At 45.9% G+C, this 25,879-nt stretch overlaps 1 protein-coding gene across 1 annotated transcript in view; it reads right to left on the bottom strand.

The window, feature by feature from the left end:
- Positions 1-25,879, bottom strand: part of LOC126241918 (uncharacterized) — a 453,558-nt gene that overhangs the window by 337,148 nt on the left and 90,531 nt on the right. Inside the window, exon 2 of the mRNA XM_049948047.1 lies at positions 320-386. The gene's annotated coding sequence lies outside the window, so the exon portion shown is untranslated. The remainder of the gene's footprint in view (positions 1-319; positions 387-25,879) is intronic.

Genomic DNA, 25,879 nt, shown 5'->3' with positions numbered 1-25,879 from the left:
AATGTGCTCTCCCAATCAAAATAATCCACAAGCCTTCTGCTAACTTCTAAACAGGAGAAAATGTAAACAAATCCCTCCTCGAAATTATTCTACGAAATATTGAACTAAACAGAAAATAACACTGCCAAATGTCGATTGACTTTAACTTTAATTAAAATCAACATACATCCTAAACATCTCAGTAAGATCGCATCAAACATTATAATAACCATTTATGTTAATAGAAAAATCAGAGAGCACAAGTTTTTACAATACACAAAATCTCCCGAGACAATACTAGCGCGTTTATCGGGGAACAATAATAACCTTCTTCACTTACGCAGTTAGCGATCAGGTACTCAGCCGGCTCGGTCTGTGGTTGCTTCACGTAGCCTCCTGGTAATCGCCTGTAAAACGAAAATATTTTGTAGTTACAGAAATGACAATACTCCTATTTTAAAACACAACAAAAAAAAAATGGTTCAAATTGCTCTGAGCACTATGGGACTTAACTTCCGAGGTCATCAGTCCCCTAGAACTTAGAACTACTTCAACCTAACTAACCTAAGGACAGCACACACATCCATGCCCGAGGCAGGATTCGAAATGCGACCGTAGCGGTCGCATGGTTCCACACTGTAGCGCCTAGAACAGCTCGGCCATCCCGGCCGGCCAAACCCACATGTGACGCTTCGTCAAGAATGTCCTTTCGCTTCGGTTATTCATAAAATTATTGCAAATCTCAGTTTTTAATATGCAGGAGTACATCCCTTGTTTACCGTTCTCTCCTTCCACCAAATTCCCCGGATTTAAACTCAATCGAGACCACCTTCAATCGAGAAATTTAGCGCAGCTGGCCACGACACATGAGATGGCACGGCTCCACATCCCTGTCCCTACCTTCCAGAACCTCATTGACCCTCTTCATGCACGTCTCGCAGCTGTTTATGCTGCAGAAAGTGGTTATTCAGGCTTTTTCTAGAGACTGTCCCTTACAAATTCACATTCAGCAGCCGGTCAAGTGCCCATCGTAAACGATGACGTGACTGATTGTTCATGTCCTTTGTCGATCGATCTTTCCAGAGCGGGAACCGGAGGTATGTTAAGAAACGACACATTCTCTTCGAGGTGCTCGACTTCGATAATGCACGCATACGTCGCGGTACGTCAACGCTTATCGTGTCGTAGCCGTCCAGTCGGCTTGCAGGCAGTCGTGTTCATGACCTCGTTCTTAAACGCTCGTAACTGAAGTATACCCCCCCCCCCCCTCACTATCTCTCTCGCTCTCTCTCTCTCTCTCACACACACACACACATACGCACACACACACAGAGCAGCCTTCCCCACAGTGTAAATACTAGCGGTGATAAAGCGAGAAGTCGTTCGCAAGATGGAGGGGGGACACTGCTTAGCGGCCGGTTGTACGGCGGAGCACGCACTGCGTCGCGATGCGTGGTTTTTGTGCGTGCGCGTGGCAGCGTGAGTCGTGCCGGCATCCGTCAGTCGCTTATCAGGCGTGCCGCGAACCCTCCCCCACGCACCACGATCTGTTTGCAGTGCGCAGCCGCTGATCCTCCAACAAGCGCTCCGTGACGCGACTTCCTAGCACTGGAAAATACAGCACGCGTAGCCATAAAATACCTTACTGCAGACGGTGTAAACATTAATTAATGATTACAGCGATACAATCTACTCTTCCGTATGCTGCGGTCTATTGCCGCTAAAGAACATTGTGCTGCCTCAGATCTAACTTGAATCTCTATGGGAAATGAGGTCGTTTGATTTGGACAAGACAGGTGAACTTGGTATCTAAATGCGAAGGAAAAAGTTTTTCTTATCACATCGAAAAAATAAAGTGACGTATTTAATTTTTTGTCTATTTGAAGATACAAGTCCGTAGTCGTGGTATACACTGAAATCCCCACGTTTCATGAGCGCAGCACGCCGCTAGATGGGACAAAAGAAAACGACGTAGCACTTCTACATTTTATCAGACAGAGACATAGGTACACTTAATTTGTTACACCAAAAAGAAATGCAGATGATAAACGGGTATTCATTGGACAAATATACAGGGTGATCAAAAAGTCAGTATAAATTTGAAAACAGAATAAATGACAGAATAATGTAGATAGAGAGGTACAAATTGACACACATGCTTGGAATGACATGGGGTTTTATTAGAACCAAAAAAATACAAAAGTTCAAAAAATGTCCGACAGGTGGCGCTTCATCTGATAAGAATAGCAATAATTAGCATAACAAAGTAAGACAAAGCAAAGGTGATGTTCTTTACAGGAAATGCTCAATATGTCCACCATCATTCCTCAACCATAGCTGTAGTCGAGGAATAATGTTGTGAACAGCACTGTAAAGCATGTCCGGAGTTATGGTAAGGCATTGGCGTCGGATGTTGTCTTTCAGCATCCCTAGAGATGTCGGTCGATCACGATACACTTGCGACTTCAGGTAACCCCAAAGCCAATAGTCGCACGGACTGAGGTCTGGGGACCTGGGAGGCCAAGCATGACGAAAGTAGCGGGTGAGCACACGATCATCACCAAACGACGCGCGCAAGGGATCTTTCACGCATCTAGCAATATGGGGTGAAGTGCCATCCTGCATAAACATCGTACGTTCCAGCAGGTGTTTATCAGCCAGGCTGGGGATGATGCGATTCTCTAACATATCGGCGTACCTCTCACCTGTCACGGTAGCAGTTACCTGCTGTCCAGCGCCATCTGTCGGACATTTTGTGAACTTTGTTTTTTTTCCTAATAAAACCCCATGCCATTCCAAGCACGTGTGTCAATTTTTACCTCTCTATCTACATTATTCCATGGTTTATTACGTTTTCAAATTTGTTCTGACTTTTTGATCACCCAGTATTATACTAGAACTGACATGTGATTAAATTTCACGCAATATTCGAGCATAGATCCTGACAAATCAGTACCCAGAACAACCACCTCTGGCCGTAATAACGGCCTTGATACGCCTGGGCATTGAGTCAAACAGAGCTTGGATGGCGGGTACAGGAACACCTGCAGATGCAGCTTCAACACGATACCACAGTTCATCAAGAGTAGTGACCAGCGTATTGTGACGAGCCAGTTGCTTGGCCACCATTGACCAGACGCTTTCAATTGGTGAGAGATTTGAGGAATGTGCTGGCCAGGGCAGCAGTCGAACATTTCTGTATCAAGAAAGGCCCGTACAGGACCTGCAACATGCGGTCGTGCATTATCCTGCAGAAATGTATGGTTTCGCAGGGATCGAAGGAAGGGTAGAGCCACGGGTCCTAACACATCTGAAATGTAACGTCCACTGTCCAAAGTGCCGTCAATGCGAACAAGAGGTGACCGAGACGTGTAACCAATGGCACCCCATACCATCACGCCGGGTGATTCGCCAGTATGGCGATAACGAATGCACGCTTCCAATGTGCGTTCACCGCGATGTCGCCAAACACGGATGCGAACATCATGATGCTGTAAACAGAACCTGGATTCATCCGAAAAAATGACGTTTTGCCATTCGTGTACCCAGGTTCGTCGTTGAATGCACCATCGCAGGCGCTCCTGTCTGTGATGCAGCGTCAAGGGTAACCGCAGGCATGGTCTCCGAGCTGATTGTCGATGCTGCTACAAACGTCGTCGAACTGTTCGTGCTGATGGTTGTTGTCTTGCAAACGTCTCCATCTGTTGGTTCAGGGTTCGAGACGTGGCTGCACGATCCGTTACAGCCATGCGGATAAGATGCCTGTCATCTCGACTGCTAGTGATACGAGGCCGTTGGGATCTAGCACGACGTTCCGTATTACCCTCCTGAACCCACCGATTCCATATTCTGCTAACAGTCATTGGATCTCGACCAACTCGAGCAGCAATGTCGCGATACGATAAACCGCAATCGCGATAGGCTACAATCCGACCTTTATCAAAGTCGGAAACGTGATGGTACGCATTTCTCCTCCTTACACGAGGCATCACAACAACGTTACACCAGGCAACGCCGGTCAACTGCTGTTTGTGTATGAGAAATCGGTTGGAAACTTTCCTCATGTCAGGATGTTGTAGGTGTCGCCACCAGCGCCAACCTTGTGTGAATGCTCTGAAAAGCTAATCATTTGCATATCACAGCATCTTCTGCCTGTCGGTTAAATTTCGCGTCTGTAGCACGTCATCTCCGTGGTGTAGCGATTTTAATGGCCAGTAGTGTAATATATACAGACCGCGCTCGCCTCAACCTTCCCCAGGTTGAAACCAAAAGGTAAATCACGTGACGGAGTGCGAAAAACTGTCTTTCCGCCATGCGAAGTGAAGCTGACATTTACAGTTTTTCTTATTTCTGTCTGAAATCAAGCATTGACGTTATCAAAAATGGTTCAAATGGCTCTGAGCACTATGGGACTCAACTGCTGTGGTCATTAGTCCCCTAGAACTTAGAACTACTTAAACCTGACTAACCTAAGGACATCACAAACATCCATGCCCGAGGCAGGATTCGAACCTGCGACCGTTGACGTTATCAGTTCAGCGTCTTATTGTATTACTTTTACACATATAGTGTTACGATTAATCTAATTTCTCCTAAATTCTCCGTATTAATGCCATGGTTATCGTTTTTTACATTTGACCAGCTGTAAGGGTAAAATTTTGAAACTTTTTACTGAGGATTTATCCTTTATACATGCAACGGAATTACAGTTCTTCACTGAATTCCTGTATTTGTTCGATGGAAGTCATTTAGCTCGCCGCTTCCTGGAGACAACGAGAGAAAATATAAGCCCGACAGGAAGCACTTACTTTTCTGACGGTTCCCCAAGAATACGTGTCGTGTGTTTTATTATGCTTTTACAAGAAATGACATGCATTGCTCTTCATAATTTCCGGTTTTTACCAAAATAAGCGTTTGTGTTTTATGGATTTCGCTTCATTCAGTACAGATGTCGATATCATATCTATATATGAAGTTTTATACATTACGAAACGTCAGTTATAGAGGGAACTCTTGTACTGAGTTAGTCTCAAAATCTTCGTCATTCATCGACGTGAAGATCTGAGAACCAACATATTCTTTTGGGACAGATACACAATGTGTCTTGCCTTCATTGGTACTATTTACATATAAATAAATACTCTAGAATAGAGACCATTCACATCTGCTTGTTTATATCAGACCTTAGTTTCAGTCTCTAAATTCACTGTCCTAATTCAGAAGAATGCGTTCGCAACATTTTTTTCAATGTTTAAAAATCTTCACTTGTGAAAAGAAATTTTACTTCCTTTCACATATCTTTGCAACCAAACGCTGCACAAACTTGAACACCGCCCTTTACAAGCCATAGAATTCAAAGTCTACGTCACATTTAATTTCCTTTGAATAGATAATACGTTCCCGCTTTACAGCTGTCGTCAATTTTATAAGACTAAAATGAAAACAAAGGTATTTCCGAAAACATTAATAAGAAACAATTAAATGGAAGCGGAAAAACAGGTAACTTTATTACCTTATAAGGTGCCTACATATATTGAAACCGCTTATCTATACAAAGAAAATTGTGACAAAAACTGGGAAACACTACGGTCAAAGGCAATCGTCATGGCATTTAAGATTGCAAAACGTTTTACTACAGTTGATAAAAATGTGAATTATCTTGGACAATCGCGCCTTTATTTTTGCCTACATCTATTACAACGTATTTATTCCACAACTGGAGCTAAAGCTATTTTTGAAATATACGGGCTACAACTGCCATTTTCCCGCTGCCAGAAGGGATACGGTGCCAACTGAATTTTCTCGTAAGACACTGTGAAGGTCACGTTATTTACACCAGAGTACCTCGCAAACTTGTTCGCAAATATTTGAGCCATTACGTTAAGTGGGCGGGTTTGTTCCACTCGTTATACAAGACACGCGATTACCAGGTGGAGTAATTTTCGCGCTGGGCCATTTAAAAATAATTGTATCTGTATTCTGTCCTCAGCAAGTGCTGTAATTTTCGCTGTGGGCCATTTAAAAGCGATCGTATCTTATTCTGTCCTCACCGGAACACATAATTTTGAGTGCCTGATGCTTTCTCGAAACGTTCGCGCAGAAACGTAGGTCCAAGGCTTTGTGAGCCTGCGTTAGGGATAAAAAGTTACTTCTACATAATACAGGACATTTCAAGAAATTTCATTTGATTTCACAAGCCTCTGTGTATTCAGCTTACGCTTTAAAACTACAAGTTTACCTCGGCGTCAGTTGCCAGTTGCCGTACATAGGGTAATTCCATCACGATGTTAAAAACTTTCAAGACTGATGGAGAAGGTAAATGTGTTAATGTGAGGTAAAGGACCGTGTCCAGAAACGATCGAGTAAAAAGTTATAAGCGAAAATCTTCCTGATACCTGTGATAGTGGAATAGATGTACCGTATTGTTGTTGCTGAGACTCTAGGAGTAGGCGACTTTCAGAGGTGCCAATATGGACCAAACAACAAAAAATGTGCCAAATAAACATGGGCTCTAAAATGCATACCTTAAGAGGTATAAACACTTGTGCAATAGAAAAGATGTGTTTTACAGTAACAATGAGCAAGTGCCAATAGCTCCTGAGGTGAGCATTTTTGAGGCCACATTTACCGGACATTTTTTCCTTCTATTGGTCCATGATACCTCCTCCAAAAGCATGGAAACCAAAGGTCTTGCAGTAGAAAAGATGTGTTTCACAAAATCGAAGATGAAGAAGTGCCCATAGCTCTTAACGTATGCATCCATACTAACACCGCTACTCTCCATGACAGATTTACAAGTTATTGTTACGAAGTTTTATGATATGTAATTGCATTTTTAGATGTAATACGAGAACCAGCAATGTTACAAAATAGTTCTAAATTGGACGATGTAACGAGCAAAAATTTTAATACTCAACTTCTACGTGAATGTATTCGTGGCTCAGAACTTCTTCTTATCTAGGAGATAATGTAAAGGTCCAGGTTTGTCGCACGTTAGTGAAGACACTTAGTCACATTTTCATCGTTTTTCTATTATTTCCCACCCAGGCTTGGTTAACTTTGAAATTTATGTATCAGCTTTCTGTATACAAGTGATGCATAAATGCTTTTACATCTCAATCTTCTATACCTGATTACGAATTTCGGATTTAAAATTTATTCCATACAGAATCGTCCTTTGGTAAAATTTGATATATTTCCCTGTACTCCAAAAAAAAGTTATATCCTCCGGCCTACCTAAATCAATTAAAAACATGCAAAGAAATTATGAAAATTAAGTACTAAAGATTAAAAATTGTATATAAATAGCCGCATGGGTATCATGCCAGTAAACCCCCCCCCCCTCCCCCCCCATCCGCCCGAATTTCATCCACGGTTTCCACAAATGCAGGATGGTTTCTTCGAAAAGGACAATGCCGACATCCTCCTGCATCCGTCCCTAATACGAACTTGTTACATATATACTGAAGATCCAAAGAAGTTGGTACGCCTGCCTAATATCGTGTAGGACCCCCGCGAAATCGCAGAACCGCCGCAACACGATGTGGCATGGACTTGACTGATATCTGAAGAAATGCTGGAGGGAATTGACACCATGGATCCTGCAGGGCTCTCCATAAATCCGAAAGAGTACGAGGGGGTGGACCACTCTTCTGAACAGCACGTTGCAAGCCATACCAGATATGCTCAATAATGTTGATGTCTAGGGAGTTTAGCGGCCATCGGGACTGTTTAAACTCAGAAAAGTGTTCCTGGAGCCACTTTGTAGCAATTCTGAACGTGTGTGATGTCGCATAGTCCTGCTGGAATTACCGAAGTCCGTCGGAATGCTCAATGGACATGAACGGATGCTAGTGTTCGGACAGGATACTTACGTACATTTCACTAGTGATAGTCGTATCTAGACGTAACAGGGGTCCCATACCACTCCAGCTGCACATGCCCCACATCATTACAGAGCCGTATTCTGCCTGTTTCCATATCTGTATTTGAATACGCATTCCCACATCAGTTTCTTCGGTGCTTCGCTGTGTATCAATAGTATACTACTGGCCATTAAAATTGCTACACCAAGAACAAATGCAGACGATAAACGGGTATTCATTGGACAAATATATTATACTAGAACTGACATGTGAATACATTTTCACGCAATTTGGGTGCATAGATCCTGAGAAATCAGTACCCACAACAACCACCTCTGGCCGTAATAACGGCCTTGATACGCCTGGGCATTGAGTCAAACAGAGCTTGGATGGCGTGTACAGGTACAGCTGCCCATGCAGCTTCAACACGATAGCACAGTTCATCAAGAGTAGTGACAGGCGTGTTGTGACGAGCCAGTTGCTCGGCCACCATTGACCAGACGTTTCCAATTGGTGAGAGATCTGGAGAATGTGCTGGCCAGGGCAGCAGTCGAACATTTTCTGTATCCAGGAAGGCCCGTACAGGACCTGCAACATGCGGTCGTGCATTATCCTGCTGAAATTTAGGGTTTCGCAGGGATCGAATGAAGGTAGAGCCACGGATCGTAACACATCTGAAATGTAACGTCCACTGTCCAAAGTGTCGTCAATGCGAACAACAGGTGACCGAGACGTGTAACCAATGGCACCCCATACCATCACGCCGAGTGATATGCTAGTATGGCGATGACGAATACACGCTTCCAATGTGCGTTCACCGCGATGTCGCCAAACACGGATGCAAACATCATGATGCTGTAAACCGAACCTGGATTCATCCGAAAAAATGACGTTTTGCCATTCGTGCACGCAGGTTCGTCGTTGAGTACACCATCGCAGGCACTCCTGTCTGTAATGCAGCGTCAAGGGTAACCGCAGCCATGGTCTCCGAGCTGATAGTCCATGCTGCTGCAAACGTCGTCCAACTGTTCGTGCAGATGGTTGTTGTCTTGCAAACGTCCCCATCTGTTGACTCAGGGATCGAGACGTGGCTGCACGATCAGTTACAGCCAAGCGGATAAGATGCCTGTCATCTCGACTGCTTGTGATACGAGGCCGTTGGGATCCAGCACGGCGTTCCGTATTACCCTCCTGAACCCACCGATTCCATATTCTGCTAACAGCCATTGGATCTCCACCAACGCGAGCAGCAATGTCGCGATACGATAAACCGCAATTGCGATAGGCTACAATCCGACCTTCATCAAAGTTGAAAACGTGATGGTACACATTTCTCCTCCTTACACGAGGCATCACAACAACGTTTCACCAGGCAACGCCGGTCAACTGCTGTTTGTGTATGAGAAATCGGTTGGAAACTTTCCTCGTGTCAGTACGTTGTAGGTGTCGCCACCGGCGCCAACGTTGTGTGAATGCTCTGAAAAGTTAATCATTTGTATATCACAGTATCTTCTTCCTGTCGGTTATATTTCGCGTCTGTAGAACGTCATCTTCGTGGTGTAGCAATTTTAATGGCCAGTAGTGTATGTTGGGACACACTGTCAATGTTCTTCCTAGACGAGGATACAACGTCAACATCTTGACCACTGAGCCGTGCCCCTCACTGTTCTGTATGTGGCTCAGCGCGCGGAGTGTGAGAAACCAGAGCGCCAGTCGGAGAGTTTGAGGCCCGGGGAGGGCGCGGCCGTGGGAAACGAAGGCAGCGCGGGCGTGGGTGCTGCCCCAGACGGGGCCTGACTCACGGACGCCCACGCCTGCTTCCTTACCGGGCGGCACCCGTCTGGCGCCACAGACGGTCCAGGCAGCGCGCTGGCGCCAGTCGGCCGACTCCTCTTCTCTCCTTAATCGTTCAGCAGCCACGTGTTTGCCAAGAAAACGACCTCCTACTTACTACCGCTTCTGTTTCCGCCGCCGTGGGGGTAGGAGAGGTTTGCTGGTGACAGACTCAGATGGGATCCTCCTTTTATGGTTCCTCGAGAGCGCAGCTACTTCTCTTTCGACTTTTACTAGCTGGCCCACGCCGCCTGCCGCCCACCGAACACTCAGTCCTGTGCTACAGACTAATGTGAGCGTCCTGCGGCGTCCTTTACCCATTTCCACTGGGCGTTTCAGAACGATTCACTGTACTTCAAAAGTGAATCACATCATATAATTTTTATGGCCTTGATAATAACTGGTTGATAACTGAAGTGGAAGGCAGAATCGGACGATAGATCCAACGGAATGTACCGCTCACGACGAGGCTCTTACATACGGATCACCCAGCGAGGTGGCGCAGTGGTTAGCACACTGGGCTCGCATTCGGAAGGATGAAGGTTCAAACCCGCGTCCGGCGACCTGAATTAGGTTTTCTGTGATTTCCCTAAGCCGGGCGTTGTGGCCGAGCGATTCTAGGCGCTTCAGTTTGGAACCGCGCGACCACTACGGTCGCAGGCTCGAATCCTGCCTCAGGCATGGATGTGTGTGACGTCTTTAGGTTAGTTAGGTTTAAGTAGTTCTAAGTTCTAGGGGACTGATGACCTAAGTTGTTAAGTCCCATAGTGCTCAGAGCCATTTGAACCATTTTTGATTCGATTTCCCTAAGTCGCTTCTGGCTAATGCCGGGATGGTTCCTTTGAGAGGGCACGGGCGATTTCCTTCCCCATCCTTCCCTAATCCGATGGGAGCGATGACCTCGCTCTTTGGGCCCCTACTCCAAATGAACGAACCAACCAACCAACATACAGTTCCCAACCTCGTTTTAGGGGCGGATGCAGAAGGATATCGGCATTGTCCTTGAAGAAACCATCCTGCCATTTGTGGAAAATGTAAATGTGGATTAAATTCGGAAGGGTGGGGGGGTGGATTTTTTTATTGGAATGTTGCTTATGCGTCCATCTACACACAATTTAATTTTTAGTACTTAATTCTCGTAATTTCTTAGCACTTTTTAACTGATTTGCGCAGGTCAGAGGCAACTTTATTTCAAGTACAGGGAAAGATATAATTAGTTATGACGAAGGTTCAGAATTAGACAGTATGTTAGAGCACTGAAAACAAAACAAGGAATAAAACAGAGATAAAACCGTAGTGGTGAGTACACAGTATATAATAACTAGATACTGTAACTGATAGACTTGCATTGTTGGTAATACTGCCAATATGCACGATCCAGTCACATTAATGTGATCACCGCCCGTGTTCGACGTAAACGTGCAGTAACCACTCACAGATGGCAGGTGGCAGCAACAGCATTGGAGCATACATAAAGCGTGTCGCAGGGACGGGAAGAACAGTGCAGTCGTTTTCGTAATGCCGGTTCAAATGGCCCTGAGCACTATGGGACGTAACACCTGAGGTCATCAGTCCACTAGACTTAGAATTACTTAAACCTAACTAACCTAAGGACAACACACACACCCATACCCGAGGCAGGATTCGAACCTGCGACCGTAGCGGTCGTGCGGTTCCAGACTAAAGCGCCTAGAACCGCTCGGCCAAAACGGCCGGCGTAATGCCGGAACGTAGCGATTTATCTTACGTCCAAAGCGGTATGATCATTGGCTATCGCGCCACGGATGGAATTATTTCCGAAACGGATAAGTTTGTAAACTGCTCGCGTGCTGCCGTACTAAAGTATACCGCGCGTTGTAAAATGGCGCTATCCGAAACGGGCGCCAAGACACCTATGGTGCGCAATGGACCATAGTTGACAGGGATGAACTTCGACTGCGGCGGTGTGGACGGGCCAAAAGACGTGCAGCTGTTGAGTAACAAATGAACCAATGGGCTACCAACAGTGTCCCCTCAAGGACCGTTCAGCGAACGTTGGTTCAAATGGCTCTGAGCACTATGGGACTTAACATCTTAGGTCATCAGTCCCCTAGAACTTAGAAATAGTTAAACCTAACTAACCTAAGGACATCACACACATCCATGCCCGAGGCAGGATTCGAACCTGCGACCGTAGCAGTCGCGCGGTTCCGGACGGCGCGCCTAGAACCGCGAGACCACCGCGGCCGGCGCGAACGTTGGTGCGCATGACGCTCAGTTCAAATGTTTAAATGGCTCTAAGCACTATGGGACTTAACATCTGAGGTCATCAGTCCCCTAGACTTAGAACTACTTAAACCTAAGGACATCACACACAGCGATGCCCGAGGCAGGATTTGAACCTGCGACCGTAGCAGCAGCGCGGTTCCGGACTGGAGCGCCTGGAACCGCTCGGACACAACGGCCGGCTGAGCCTCAGTAGTAGGCCCTTGGTTCATGGATCCATGCTGACTATTGTTCATCGGCGACGATGGCTGTAATTTGCTTCTCAGTGCCGCTGGTGGACGTCCACTGAGTCGGGACAGGTGGCTTTGCAGGTGACTCACGTTTTATGCTCCATCGGACAGATGGCCGTTGGCGTGTACGGCTCTGCAAACTATCTTCGGAACCGTCCAGGCCGGAGGAGGGAGCGTCATGGTCTGGGGAACGTTTTCTTGGCATTCCCTGTGTGTGCTTGACAATCTAGAAGGCACAATGGGTCAAGCATCTATCCTTGGAAACCATGTCCATCCCTACGAGAAGTTCGCTTATTTCCTCGGCATGATGGAATTTGTCGGAAGGAGAATGCGTGACACACAGCTCGCTGTGTACGTGCGTGGTTCGAACAGTTCCAAAATGATGTGATTCTTCAGTTTCTCCCGGCGTATTTCTTGCTCGAAAAGTCCACGGGTGTGCTGCCGGTCTATAGAGTCCAACGGGCACAATATTTCGGCTATCAGACATGTCGCCATCGTCAGGTGCGCTGACGAATTGGGCTCCTGAGCCTGGCGGCCGTCAGCCGCCAGCCGTCAGGAGCTCAGTTCGTCAGCGCACCTGACGATGGCGACATGTCTGATAGCCGAAATATTGTGCCCGTTGGACTCTATAGACCGGCAGCACACCCGTGGACTGTTCGAGTAGTACGAAAATGAATTTACCGCAGTCGCCTGGCCATCAACCTCTCCGGATACAACCCAATCGATATTTTGTCGGATGAGCTCGATCGGACTGTTCGCAGTATGGCTCCTCACCCGAGAAACCTAGCGCAGCTGGTCACTGTACTGGAGTCGGCATGGCTCCACATCCCTGTTGTTACCTTCCAGTTCCTCACTGATTCTCTTCCTGCATTCTGCGGTGAAAAAGGTGGTCATTCAAGCTTTTGACAGGTGATCACATTAATGTGACTGGACCGTGTACTTGCTGCATGTGTCCTACAAGAGTATTACGTCGTGTAGATTAATAAGGGCCAACGGCCTTGCCGCAGTGGTAACACCAGTTCCCGTCGGATCACCGAAGTTAAGCGCAGTCGAGCTGCGCTAGCACTTGGATGGGTGACCACCCGGTCTGTCGAGCGCTGTTTGCAAGTGGGGCGCATTCAGAACTTGTGAGCCAAGCTGAGGAGCTACTTGATTGAGAAGTAGCGGATCCAGTCTCGGAAACTGACAAACGGTCGGGAGTGCGGTGTGCTGACGAGATGTCCCTCCATATCCGCATCCAGTGACGCCTGTGGGCTGAGGATGACACGGCGGCCGGTCAGTACGTTGGGCCTTCATGGCCTGTTCGGGAGGCGTTTAGTTTTAGATTAACAAGGAAATGAGATATACAAGTTTCTTCTGTCTCAATTTAGCACTGATTCATCTGACTGCATTTATCTACACTCCTGGAAATTGAAATACGAACACCGTGAATTCATTGTCCCAGGAAGGGGAAACTTTAGTGACACATTCCTGGGGTCAGATACATCACATGATCACACTGACAGAACCACAGGCACATAGACACAGGCAACAGAGCATGCACAATGTCGGCACTAGTACAGTGTATATCCACCTTTCGCAGCAATGCAGGCTGCTATTCTCCCATGGAGACGATCGTAGAGATGCTGGATGTAGTCCTGTGGAACGGCTTGCCATGCCATTTCCACCTGGCGCCTCAGTTGGACCAGCGTTCGTGCTGGACGTGCAGACCGCGTGAGACGACGCTTCATCCAGTCCCAAACATGCTCAATGGGGGACAGATCCGGAGATCTTGCTGGCCAGGGTAGTTGACTTACACCTTCTAGAGCACGTTGGGTGGCACGGGATACATGCGGACGTGCATTGTCCTGTTGGAACAGCAAGTTCCCTTGCCGGTCTAGGAATGGTAGAACGATGGGTTCGATGACGGTTTGGATGTACCGTGCACTATTCAGTGTCCCCTCGACGATCACCAGTGGTGTACGGCCAGTGTAGGAGATCGCTCCCCACACCATGATGCCGGGTGTTGGCCCTGTGTGCCTCGGTCGTATGCAGTCCTGATTGTGGCGCTCACCTGCACGGCGCCAAACACGCATACGACCATCATTGGCACCAAGGCAGAAGCGACTCTCATCGCTGAAGACGACACGTCTCCATTCGTCCCTCCATTCGCGCCTGTCGCGACACCACTGGAGGCGAGCTGCACGATGTTGGGGCGTGAGCGGAAGACGGCCTAACGGTGTGCGGGACCGTAGCCCAGCTTCATGGAGACGGTTGCGAATGGTCCTCGCCGATACCCCAGGAGCAACAGTGTCCCTAATTTGCTGGGAAGTGGCGGTGCGGTCCCGTACGGCACTGCGTAGGATCCTACGGTCTTGGCGTGCATCAGTGCGGTCCGGTCCCAGGTCGACGGGCACGTGCACCTTCCGCCGACCACTGGCGACAACATCGATGTACTGTGGAGACCTCACGCCCCACGTGTTGAGCAATTCGGCGGTACGTCCACCCGGCCTCCCGCATGCCCACTATACGCCCTCGCTCAAAGTCCGTCAACTGCACATACGGTTCACGTCCACGCTGTCGCGGCATGCTACCAGTGTTAAAGACTGCGATGGAGCTCCGTATGCCACGGCAAACTGGCTGACACTGACGGCGGCGGTACACAAATGCTGCGCAGCTAGCGCCATTCGACGGCCAACACCGCGGTTCCTGGTGTGTCCGCTGTGCCGTGCGTGTGATCATTGCTTGTACAGCCCTCTCGCAGTGTCCGGAGCAAGTATGGTGGGTCTGACACACCGGTGTCAATGTGTTCTTTTTTCCATTTCCAGGAGTGTATATTACGTGTTTAATTTTTCTGCGCACAGGAAGAGAAAGCGTTCCTAGTATTCCCTGTAATCTCTCGTCCCCAGGAGCGTCAGCACAGGTGTTAGAAGGGGATATTTTAACGCCACTAGACGCCGAAGCCATGTTGCAGACTGTTGTCTTCCATTGTCGCATCTAGAGAACAAGTGGTTCATACCATCCGCGATTCCACATACACAAAACGGTGACTCAGCAGCTTACATGAGATGCAGATGCTGTCGGAAGCATGCTTGATAGCTCAGTCGTGCCACAGTGGAAAGAAAATTTCTGCCAAAATAATTCTTCCTTTACCAAGGTTTACGTAATATTACTCGTGATATACTACCATAATGTCTCCCTCTTGATTCCGTAGATTAAGCGTATTCTTTATTCCATTCAACGGCCGTTGTGGCCCTAGGTTCTAGGCGCTTCAGCCCGGAACCGCACTGCTGCTACGGTCGCAGGTTCGAAACCTGCCTCGGATATGGATGTGTGTGATGTCTTTAGGTTAGTTAGGTTTAAGTAGTTTCAAGTCTAGGGGACTGATGACCTCAGATGTTAAGTCCCACAAGAGCCATTTGAACCATTTTTTATTCCGTTCGTTTCTTGTTAGTCGTCTATATTTATGGAGTCGTTTCTAGGTACTTCGGAATGCTTTTCTTCGCCATCGGATGTTGTCTGTGTGGCTAGACTATCTGTAGTTCCGTTTCCTAGTGACCTTTAATCCAACACATCTTGACTTGCCGTTTATTGTTTCTATTTGATCTCAATATGTGTACCATTCTGTGTTCCCGAGTTGTTATTCTTTAGCAATGCAAGGGCTGTTTTGGTGTTCCTTTGAAAAGTACGTAATCGAATCCCTTCCTCACACTTGTCGAATCGGAGCTTATGCTGCAGCTCTAATGACCGTGCCGAATCCTTACTTTCCTTCTTAGCCTCTGCACCTGTTAGTGGAATACACCCAGTATGAAATAAACAGTATTTCCACTGAGCCTCAACAGTCGGTTTCAGATTAAAGTTTTGCAGAAAATCAGCTCCGGCGCCCAAATAATGAGCATTATATCAGTAACGAAATCATCAATTACGTTCTATTCACGGTGCTTCGCTGTCTGTTTCATTGACTCGTGAAGCACAACAACATTCATTCCCATCTAATCAAGGTTCGTTTTAAAACGGTCCAATTGTTCTGTTTGCAGACAAAAGCAGAAATTAATGAAGAGTGACGGATTCGACGGCTGACTTGAACTCACTGCTGTGTAGAGACACACGTTTTCGTCAGCTTGAACGCCGTCGCTTTGCTTCTATTTGACGACTAAACCAGCCTGTTGGAACAGGGTACAGGAATCAAAGTTCAGTTTTGTACTTTACACATGCAATATCATCAACAGAAGCAAAAAGAAAAAAAATGAGAACAATCTTGTGAAAGACGGGAGAACGATCTACGAACGGCGCGGTTATTAAACTGACACCAACATATGCATAATAGCAAACTCTATGACTGGCGATCTCGCTGGTACCTGTAATAATGCCACTTACGATGCCAAAGTACAGTTTCACAGTGAATGTTCTCATGCAAGGCGACATACTTTTGTGTACACTTGGGTGTGCCTCTACACTGAGCAACCGACTGCTAACGAATCTGTTTTTGTGAACCCGGGAACCGGAAAAAAAAGAGCGCCTGGGAAGAACTATTTGTACATTGAAATATGCAAATTGAGACTTCCAGCCGAACGCCTGCGTATGCAGATGTCCTGCTCTCGAAGGCTGACTATGAATCAATCATACGGAACACCTGTACAGACTCAAACGCCCAAGACGTACTGCATAAATTCTTCTGTAAAACGGCGCGCGAGGTAATCTGACGAGAGAACTTCTCGTAATCCTGTTCAGTCATTCCCTTCTATGCATACTGGATTAGGAGTTGATGACATGATAGGGAAGCCCTTGGTCTGCTCATTCCGAGATTCTAAAGCAGTTTTTGAATGTAGATGAGAAGCGAAAGAGTCTCTGAATCTTGTGTCCGGTGACTGGGTAATGAACGGGCCAACATGATAGTTGATTTCGTCTTCGTGGAAATAGAAAAGCGTCCCAAAATCCCCACGTTAATAGCAATATTGCAATGCAAATTTATTTAAGAATTTAACGTCATGTCTAGGTTGAGGTCACTGGAGACGGAGCACATGTACAAATTTTACAAGAGTGGAAAAAGAAATCGACTGTGTTCTTTGCAAACATGCCGACATTTACCATCTAGGAACAATGGAAACCACATTATGGGTGGCAGTATAGAAATTTGAACTTCAGTCCTCTCGAATGTATCTCTGTCTTGACAGTTTCACAGCAATAATAGATAAAATGAGAAATCGAGCAACAATCCATAATGCCTAGCTCCTTACGAAGAAGATGGTGATTATCTTCGAAATCTCGTGTCTGAACTCTGAGAAGATTTTATCCAAGGATATAATTGCGAAAAATTTGAATGTCAAATGGAGCATCACTGAATGGAATATTCTACAGTTGAGAATTTCATGCTCACTCTCAACAAACAGGAGAGGGAATAGTATGCTTTTCCCGACGCTCGTGAACGGATTGGTTGATGTAAGTTTGGGCAACGAAATAACGATGTAGAACTGATACGTGAGGCAAGTTCTAAAATAGAAATTTAATTCTCCGAAGTGAAACAGAAACGGAATACGACTTCGCTCAAGTAACTAAGGACAGAAACAAACATCTTTTCACATAATAAAGGCTAAGAGCAATGTGCTCACACTTGCAAGTTCAGAACAAACGACGGTACGGTCTACGTCATATTCACATTTATTATTCTATGTCACTATCAGTAACAACGTAAAAATATTCAGATCAGTAATAACTGCCTACTGCAAATTACTTACTGATTAATTTAAAGTTGTACTAACAATGCCCTACTTGTATAAATTCTTTATGTACAACTAAAGGAAACCATAACTTGGAAGTAAAATACTTAAAGCAACCAACAAATATTTTAGGAATGTATTACATTTCGATATTTGTTACTACATTTAAACGTTTTCTCTTTACGTTGTAACTGCTTATATGAATTGTACCTGAAGATGGCTCAAATGGCTCTGAGCACTACGGGACTTAACGGCTGAGGTCATCACTCCCCTAGAACTTAGAACTACTTAAACCTAACTAACCTAAGGACATCACACACATCCATGCTCGAGGCAAGATTCGAACCTGCGACCGTAGCAGTCGCTCGGTTCCGGACTGAAGCGCCTAGAACCGCTCGGCCACCACGACCGGCTACCTGAAGAAGAAATTCGGAAATTTGTAGTAAGGTCTTATGGGACCAAACTGCTGAGGTCATCGGTCCCTAAGCTTACACATTACTTAATCGAACTTAAACTAACTTAAGCTAAGGGCGACACACATACCCATGCCCGAGGGAGGATTCGAACCTCCGACGGGGGAAGCCGCGCGGACCGTGACAAGACGCCTGAGACCTCTCGGCTACCCCGCGGCCCTGAAGATGAGGCCAGGTCTGAAACTCGCAGTATAACATTGAAGTGGTCGTCACCGTGTGACAGGTAGTAAGTGACTTGTTATTAAAATGAATGGGTTTCATTACCTTTTTCGTGTGTGTAAACAGGTGATACAAACATTACTTCAACAGGTGCTTAAAGTTCAAATCGATGAGGATCATTTGGCCAGACGAAATCTTGAAATTTAAAGAGCGTATTGGTATCATTCTTAAGCACAATTTACTACAGATCCCTCGAGGAGAAAACAATGTTCGCAAAGAGAAAAAGGGATCGCAGCATGTTCGTATATACACCGGTTTGAAGGAGGTGGACTCTGGATACCAATCTTTCGAATGACTGTCTCTGAAAATAGCCATTGGTTGCCTTCGCCTTCTGCATTGATTCGAATGACTTTGAGAGATCTGTGATTTAGTTCAGTCGCTGAATTAGCCGTTCTTAGCCAAGGGAGGAGCAAGGTGGAGGTTGGACACACTTCGTGTGCCATTTGAATAACAAAAGGAAGGAGAACGTACTCCTGGTACTACAACCTGAAGAATGGTGACGCTCCGCACTCACGCGGACAGTTCTAATCCTGACTATTTAAACATTAACTGTATTTGGCTGCAATACGATTACGAACAGTTGCGAACAGCTGAGCACCAGACTGTCCAGGGCTAAACTGCAAAACTGTCCGTCATGCCTCAGAAAGTGAAGACATATGATTCTAATGAGGGGGATCCATTCATAAAATTTGATAAGACCGCCGTTTATACAAACCACCTGACGGTTTGGATGAGCAGCAGTCTGGTACTGTTTGCTGATGATGCTTTGTTGTACGGGAAAGTGACGTCGTCAAGTGACTGTACGACACAGGATACCTTGCACTTAATTCCCATTTACTTTAAATGTGGACAAATGTAATTTACTCAGGACGAGTACGAAAAATAATCTTTCAATGTTCAGTGGTGTGCTACTTGACACAGTCGCGTATTTAAATATCTAGCAATGACGTTGTAAAGCGACTCGAAACGGAACGGGCAAGTAAGGTAGGCGAATTGTCGACTTCGATTTATTTGGAGAATTCCAAGAAAGTGTAGTTCATCCATAAAGGAGACCGTGTACAGAACGCTTATGCGACCCATTCTCCCTGAATGTTTGGAATCTCCAATAGATCGGATTAAAGGAAGATATCGAAGCAATTCAATGGCATGCTGCTAGATTTGTTACTTGTAGGTTCGTTCAACACACGGAGAATTTTGTAAATGGAACTGAATGGATGGAAGAAATTCGTTTCGCGAAACTCTATTGAGAAAAGACATATTTCGCACTGCGCTCCCCAAAGAACTAAAACTTTTGAGAAAGTTTAGGTAATTGGTGTTTGCGACAGATTGCAGAAAGGTTCTACAGCCACCAACTTATATCTCGTGCAGCGACCGCGGAGACAAGATAACAGAGCTCGGGGCTCGCATGGAAGAAAACAGACAGTCGTCCCTTGCTCCATTTGTGAGTGGAAGTGGAAAGGGAACGATTAGCAGTGGTACAAGGTGCCCTCCGCCATGCACCATTGGCAGCTTGCGGTGTATATATGTAGATGTAACAACATCTCCTTCGCGTCATTCTAGAGAAAGAGAGTAGATGCTTCTCTTTCTACCCAACTGTCATATAGTCTACAGGCGCCCTTCGCAGCTACATTTACAACTGAAACGTAAGCCACTTGTAAAGAGTAGCATTAAACCTTGAGCAAGATAGTATCAACTTCACAGACGCCAATTAGGATCTTACGGCAGTAGGCAGGCTTCTCACCATATTATGCGACAGTTTCGTCCAGCTCCAAGCAGAAACCACCCTCAACGAGTCATCTGGCTATTTTTTCAGTACCTGTATTGTAAAGGTATTTTTTTTTCCATGATGTAAATAGTGCCTTGTAAATTGTAGCCAATATGAAAGAAAACATAACTGATCTTCTTTTAGGCTGCATTCTGGAAAAGAAACTGTGCCCTCGTTTTGAAAAACGCTAAATTAGTTAAAAAGTGGCCACTTGTATAGAAGTCACAGCGTCCGTTCACAAGTGTGACACGTCAGGAGCAACTAACGCTGTCGTATTTACGCCAGTAAAAACACGGAGAGCGGCTGGGTGCAGGGCACAAGTCCTTTGTTCCCCTTCATAACGTTTTGCCAACTCATGCTCGGAGATGGTCGTCCATTATTCCGAACAGTCTCGCTGCCACTTTTTCCTGAACGCGCATTTCGTCGGTAATGGTCCTGGAAATGCGTGGTCGGCTCCGTTGTTATTTTCGGAACTGTTTCACATTCTGTATACCAAAGGGGAGCGACGAAAGAAAAGATTCATTAGCCTGCCGACGGCGTGTACTGGCACCATTATGCTGGAAAGTGCTCCAAATCAACTTCACGACAGTCAAAAGGTTACACAATAGGTGCAAGAGGAAACAATTCGAAACAAAGTCCCGATGCCTGATTTATGAGACATAAATCTGCGCTTGTAAGGCTTACTTGGTAAAATGGAACTCTTTTTGTAGTGGACTGACAAGGCAGCCAGTCCACAGTGACGGGTAACCGAAAGGCACGCGTACACACACGCCGACTGGCGTTAAGTCTGAAACAGAATACGTGATGAAAGCTATAAAGAAAAGAACGGAGCTTCTCGTATACTTAACTTTAATTCCTTGTGGTACATTTCTCTTGATAATACAAGTGAGACTCTCTCCAGATATGGTTAATGGCACCTTGCTAGGTCGTAGCCATAGACTTAGCTGAAGGCTATTCTAACTGTCTCTCGGCAATTGAGAGAAAGGCTTCGTACGTGTAGTCGCTAGCAATGTCGTCCGTACAACTGGGGCGAGTGCTAGTCAGTCTCTCGAGACCTGCCGTGTGGTGGCGCTCGGTCTACGATCACACAGTGGCGACACGCGGGTCCGACATGTACTAATGGACCGCGGCCGATTTAAGCTACCACCTAGCAAGTGTGGTGTCTGGCGGTGACACCACACTTTTCATCCCCTAGACACGCACTAACACGATCGTTGTAACTGATGCTCTTCATATACGTGAGGTGAGATTATCATATGGAAAGAATTGGAAGTTTGTGACTCTTCAAGCTTTCCCGGCGGCTGTGTTCTAAATAGTCATCACGGGTTTGCCGCCGGATCACGTTGTGCAAATTCCACAATATTGTCCGTTGAACCACCTGAAGATGTCGGACAATTGCTCCCAGGAAATAATTGTGAAATTTGCACAACGTGATCCGGCTGCAAGCCCGTGAAGACTATTTACAATTGGAAGTTTGTCAGGAAGTTTCATAAATGCGCACACTCCACTGCAGAGTGAAAGTCATTATACGAATTAAGCCGTAGGCTGTGGCTAAGCCAATTCTGGGCAGTTCCTCGCGTCCCGAAGTGCAAGGCCCGCAAGGTAGACTGGAGAACTGAAATTCAGAAACAAAGCAGAAGTACAGCTACACTATCTCATAAAAAGTATCCGGACATCTATTACTAGACATTAATACGCAGTGTGTCCACCGTTCGCCTTTATCACGGCTTGAACTCTGCTGGAGACATTTTCAATTAGGTCTGTGGAAATCTACGGAGCGATTGAATGGTAGCCCATTCTTCCTTAATTGGCGAATCCAGAGAACACCAGGGAAGAATATTGGGCGCTTTCGAGTCTGGAGCGATATCGACACGCTAACTTACAAAGTGTACCGAATGTGTTCCATTGAGTCCCGGTCAGAACTCTGGGTAATCCAGTCTATTTGAGGAATGTTATTGTTCACAAACCATTGCCTCGAAGATGCTGCTTCTTGCAAGGATAGCTTGTCATGCTAATACGATCATCGCCACCGAACTGTTTTTATACTGTACGAGGTACACAATGTTCTAAAATTTTTTTTACTATCAAAAATAGTCTTGATCACAATTTATTTATTATGGTGACCGGTTTCGACCACTACTGTGGTCATCTACAGACCAATGAGTAAGAACTTCCTTCTGGTGGTAAATCGCGATTTACCACCAGAAGGAGGTTCTTAGTCATTGGTCTGTAGATGACCACAGTAGTGGTCGAAACCGGTCACCGTAATAAACAAATTGCGATCAAGACTGTTTTTGATAGTAAATATTTATAACACATTGATCACTGTTCACTCCCACAATGTTTCAAAAGTAATTTGTTCTACAATTTGTTCATTTCCTTTTGCATTTAGCGTTTTCCATGAAAAAAAAAACCCACGCCCCCTCTCTTACACTAACATCACTCAACTCCGCACTTTACCGAGCGTGGTGGCGCATTGGTTAGCACACTGGACTCGCATTCGGGAGGACGACGGTTCAAATCCGCGTCCAGCCATCCCGTTTTAGCTTCAAATGGCTCCAAGCACTATGGGACTTGACATCTGAGGTCATCAGCCCCCCGAGCGGTTCTAGGCGCTTCAGTCTGGAACCGCGCGACCGCTACGGTCGCAGGTTCGAATCCTGCCTCGGGCGTGGATGTGTGTGGTGTCCTTAGGTTAGTTAGGTTTAAGTAGTTCTAAGTTCTAGGGGACTGACGACCACAGCAGTTAAGTCCCATAGTGCTCAGAGCCATTTGAAATCATCAGCCCCTTAGACTTAGAACTACGTAAACCCAACTAACCTAACGACATCACACACATCCATGTCCGAGGCAGGATTCGAACCTGCGACCGTAGCAGCCGCGTTGTTCCGGACCCTGATTCAGGTTATCCGTGATTTACCTAAATCGCTTCAGGCAAACGCCAAGATGGTTCCTTTGAAAGGGCATGGCCGACTTCCTTGTCCATCCTTCCCTAATTCGATGGGACAGATGACATCGTTGTTCGAAAGTAGCGGAACTCCTTAACTGCCTCGTCCACAATTTTGATGCTAAACTTGTCGATATTTACATTTCTGCTACTCCGCATTACTTTTTGTCTTTCTTCGATGTCTTCCCAACTTATAATTGGTGCTCATTAGATCGTTCAAACCATTTAACAGTTCTTATAATTCTTCCTCACTTTCAGTTCAAATGGTTCAAATGGCTCTGAGCACTATGGGACTCAACTGCTGTGGTCGTAAGTCCCCTAGAACTTAGAACTACTTAAACCTAACTAACCTAAGGACAGCACACAACACCCAGCCATCACGAGGCAGAGAAAATCCCTGACCCCGCCGGGAATCGAACCCGGGAACCCGGGCGTGGGAAGCGAGAACGCTACCGCACGACCACGAGATGCGGGCCTCACTTTCAGTGAGGATAGCAATGTCAACAGCATATCTTATTCTTTCCCCCTGAATTTTAATCCCATTCTTCAACTTTTACTTCCGTAATTGCTTCCTGACGTGTAGATTGAATAGTACGGGTAAAATAGTAAAGCCCTGTCTTACATCTCCGAGCACTTAATTCTTTGATTTCCATAATTGTTTTTCCCTTTTGGTTCTTGCACTAACTTTTTATTACCCGTCTCTCCCTATAATTTTCATCTATTTTCCTCACAATTTCGAACGTCTTGCACCATTTTACATTGTTGAACACCTTTTTATGGTCGACACATCCTATGAACGTATCCTGATTTTTCAAACCTTGCTTCCGCGATCAAAGGGTGGCGTCAGAACTGCCTGCCTGATGCCTTTACCTTTCCTAAAATCTAACGGATTCTCAGTTTTCTTTTCCATTCTTCTTTGAGATTTATCACATAATATTGACGCACAATCTGATGATCACAAACTGTTCATTAACCATTTTTCCACCTTGCTGTATAAAATTAAGACAATTAAAATCTTCCGAGGAGCTTGATTTGAATCAAGCGCACGATTGTCGTTCGGCGGTTAATAATTTATTCTCCAGGACCGGTTCCGGTAAGCAAAATGTATCACAAACTTGTCTCTTAAATAGAATGCTGCGGCAGCCCATCAGGTATAATTTTTCACGGTGCCAAAACACAGAAAGCGGCGTGCGCCTGGGAGCAGGTTTTATCGCTTCCACGTCTTCATCCGATCTGTGCGATTAACGCTGGCATCCATGACGGTAGGTGTCAATGTGTCCGACTGCATTACTTCTCTGATGAAGCGTTAAGGAATGGATCGCCTGCACAGTGCGTAATCGTGCTTTTCTTGAAACTTCATGAATAACTTGCTTCCACGAAACGCTTTCCAAAGTCTCGCTACAAATGGTGCATCTTTTCTTGGCCGTCTTACTTTCATTTACCAGTTACACTAGAAAAGCTGATTGTCATCCGTTTCTTCTCACGAGATGCATGTCTCAAACTAATTAGATGTGCTGTTCATACACTGGAAACAATTTCGCTCCTGTTGCAGAGCGCTTACTTTCTTAACGTCGTTACCTCCAAATGCCGGCCGGGGTGGCCGAGCGGTTCTAGGCGCTACAGTCTGGAACTGCGCGACCGCTAAGGTCGCAGGTTCGAATCCTGCCTCGAGCATGGATGTGTGTGATGTCCTTAGGTTAGTTAGGTTTAATTAGTTCTAAGTTCTAGGGGACTAATGGTTCAAATGGCTCTGAGCACTATGGGACTTAACATCTATGGTCATCAGTCCCCTAGAACTTAGAACTACTTAAACCTAACTAACCTAAGGACATCACACAACACCCAGCCATCACGAGGCAGAGAAAATCCCTGACCCCGCCGGGAATCGAACCCGGGCGTGGGAAGCGAGAACGCTACCACACGACCACGAGATGCGGGCCTAGGGGACTAATGACCACAGCAGTTAAGTCCCATAGTGCTTAGAGCCATTTGAACCATTTACCTCCAAATAAGAGGTGGAATCCAAAAGTTCTCAAAACACATTAATTAATATTATTGTGTCTTATCTAAATCTTATTCTGCATCATTACCTTTAAATTTGGCCACTTGAGAGCGAATACACCCATCCCAACGAGACTGCCAATCTTGAAATGCACCCTACAAATCATTCTTTGTTGCGGTGTACACTAGTCTCTGTTATTCTGCTTGGATTGCTTCCTCTGTATCAGATCTTTACTTCTTCAAGTTGATGTTCATCTAGTCGCACGAAGCTAAGTGTGGTGAGTGCCGCAGGTAGGGAACAACTGTCATTTTGTTTTTAGTTAAAAATCCCCGAATAATGTAGGCTGCATGCGGTCATGCAATGTCATGGTGTAACAACCAGTCGATCATAGCTGAGTCTCTGAACGTTTCGTTTTCCCTCCTCTCCCAAACATCGCAATAGAACTGTTTGTTGATCATTTGACCAAGAGTGTCAAACTCCTCAGGAACAATCCCATCAATATACATAAGAGAAGCAGACTTATCTGAGGTGACGAACTCTACAGTGACGTTTGCTGCTTAGTTTTGGGGACCCAGCTTTCGTCGCCAGTAACAACGTTGGAGAGA

This window comes from Schistocerca nitens, chromosome 1 (genome assembly GCF_023898315.1).
Source record: "Schistocerca nitens isolate TAMUIC-IGC-003100 chromosome 1, iqSchNite1.1, whole genome shotgun sequence".
NCBI classification, from domain to species: domain Eukaryota; kingdom Metazoa; phylum Arthropoda; class Insecta; order Orthoptera; family Acrididae; genus Schistocerca; species Schistocerca nitens.
This window is presented reverse-complemented; position numbering and strand designations above follow the sequence as displayed.